The sequence below is a fragment of the Bactrocera latifrons genome, unplaced genomic scaffold (genome assembly GCF_001853355.1).
Source record: "Bactrocera latifrons isolate USDA-ARS-PBARC rearing strain unplaced genomic scaffold, ASM185335v1 scaffold_172, whole genome shotgun sequence".
NCBI lineage: Eukaryota > Metazoa > Arthropoda > Insecta > Diptera > Tephritidae > Bactrocera > Bactrocera latifrons.
Genome location: NW_017535208.1, coordinates 81,986 through 84,775, shown reverse-complemented (window position 1 = coordinate 84,775; position 2,790 = coordinate 81,986). Strand labels below are relative to the sequence as shown.

Below are 2,790 nucleotides of genomic sequence, written 5' to 3'. Positions count from 1 at the left end.
AAAGAATTCTGCGTGGGCCATACAACAATTGCCACAATCAAAAACAAAAAAATTAAGAAAAAATTAAAAGGTTATTTAATAGCAATACGAAACGGCTCAGAGCTTCAACTTAAGATCAAGTGGACAAAGCATTGTTACAGTGGTTCATATTGCAACGTAGTCGAGGAATCTCATTAAGTGGTTCACTGCTTCAAGAAAAAGCAAATTTTTGCGCTAAGCAATTTAAAATTTTAAAATTTAATTGTACTGTTAGTAGGTCAGGCATAACATTGTCGGCGGTACAGTCAGTGGAGAATCTTTGTCTGTACAAAAAATCGATGTTAGCGAGTGGCTTACAAAGGTTTGGCCTATACTCCAGACAAAATATTAAAATTTAAAGGTGAGAAGGAAAGGTGAAGAAATCAGTTTATTTAAATTTTAATTTATAGGTGAAAAATGCACTGGAGGGAAGCTGTCCAAGGAAAGGATAACTGTTCTTGTTGCAGCCAATATGAGCGGTAATATTAAAAAGCATTTTCAGTCTTTGCCTGTTGACTACTATAGTAATCGCCGGGCATGGATGACATCTAAAATTTTTATTAATTGGATACGGGATTGGGATGTTGAGCTCAAAAAGCAGAAAAAGAAGATATTGCTATTAGTTGATAATTGTCCAGCCCATCCCCAAATTAGTGACCTAACGAATATCACATTAGTTATCCATTTGGTGGTGGTGGTGGACATCTGTATTACAACCAATGGATCAAGGCATAATTCGAGTGATTAAATCAACTTTTCGGAAAAATCTTGTACTTAAAATAATCAGTAATATGGATGAAAACAGAGATGAAAATTACCCGAAAATAACCATACTTGGTGCCATTTTAATGATAAATGATGCATGGCAACAACTTTCACCATTTACAATTGCGAATTTTTCTAAGCAATCTGGGCTTGCAGAAGAAAATTTAGATGGTGCCAGCAGCTCATGCTCAAATGATATTGAAATCGAAGATGGCAGTCCTCTATCGGTTTGGGCAAGAGCTCTAAAAAGAGCTCAGCTACCGATTTCAAAGAAAGATCTGGACGATAACATATTGACAATGGTGTGGCGACTTGTGAGGAACCTTCCGAAGACAGAATTGTTGAAAATATATTAGATGATGGACAGGATAGCGACGACAACGTGGAAGATCGAAATGACGTTGAGTCAGCACCTAGCGTTTTGGAGGCACTGAAGGCCGCAGAACTACTGAATAGATTTGTCCATTCGAATTTTAATGACGCACAACATCTTTCGTTTAAATAATGCGGTGCGCGACTGTTTTTACATGTTAAAAACGACTGCAAAACAATCAAAAATTACTGATTATTTAAATTAAGAATAAAAAGCAAAAGAAAAGAAATTAATCAAGTTATATGAAGTTTATGAATATCCGTTATATGTATACGACCTATTTTGAAGACCCAAGGTTATTGAATTAAATTTTTGTTTTGATTTAAAAATTAATTTATTTTATTTTAAAAGCCTATTACGAACATGGCAACCATAAAATAAACAAAAAAAAAATTTTTTTTACTCCTTCTGGTTATTGCGTCCTCCGCGTATAACGACGTAAAATCGTCGGCACCTTGAAAGTCGTTATAACCCGAATCTACAGTATATAGCTATATTTACATACACACATACATATGTATAATATATACACGTACTTACTAAGCACATATAGGAAAACTAATTTTTAAGTATTAATTGTATATTGTATATTATTATGAAATTTTAATCCAACTTGACTCACCCTTTATGCCGTATTCATTATGTCCAATCGTAGCGAGAACATCTAACAACTCTCAATCCCAATACGATGCTCTTCGTTCTGTTAGTTCAGCCGCCATTTTGTGGAAAAATCAGTCGCCGATAGACACATTCTTATACGGACAGTTACTTCTTATTCTTTATTTACAAAACTCGTAATATTTAGCACTTTATGTAAGCATTATATCAAATACACTTTAATTACACACTCACTTTACTTTAATTACAATTATTACACACAATTAACACTTAATAACACGCACAAAGTCCACTTTTGATTAACCGCAGAAAAAACACGACATTAACGTGCAACAACACGAGTCCAACTGGCAAATTTACCAGCACATTCCATAATGCGAAAAACAAGGATTCCAGCTGATTGCAATCCAAAATCCAATAAGACATAGCGAAGACATCCACCATTTAATCCGTGTGGATTAAAATATACATTCGTTATTAAGTACTAAACATCTGCGAACATACTTGCGTGCATACTTTTCTGCGCATGAATGGAAAGCTTAGCAGACAACCGAATTAAATCTCAGCTGCTCAGTTGTCTATAGGATGTCGATTGTTGTTGTGATTGTGCGGTTGTGGTGCGACTATTGTTAATATAAATTAACAATCTGCTACTTAACATCATTAACATTAACATTGAGTTGGAGAAGACATAATAAGCAATTCCACAAAGTAGGTGCCAGAAGTTATTGGAAAGCTTGACCCAATGAGCAATAACACTTGCAATAGCAATGAGATCTGTTCTCCATTTTCTGAGCAAATTTAGAATATTAATGTAAATATTTTGTGCCTCAGACTTCCAGAAACATAAAGCCCGCCGACGTTTTAAAAATAATTGATATTTTGAAATGCGACTTTTGGTTTGAGTATTAGATTTATTTTGGAAATTAGGTCAATAAAAAGAGAAAAAAAGTATTTTATATAAAAAATGCAGTAAGTTTGGGATGTATGAAGGTAAGTTTACAAATTTCGTTAAA

The 2,790-nt window shown here is 34.0% G+C and overlaps 1 pseudogene; it reads left to right on the top strand.

The window, feature by feature from the left end:
- Positions 1-737: 737 nt before the first annotated feature.
- LOC108966968 lies at positions 738-1,288 on the top strand (annotated as a pseudogene).
- The last annotated feature ends 1,502 nt before the right edge of the window (positions 1,289-2,790 follow it).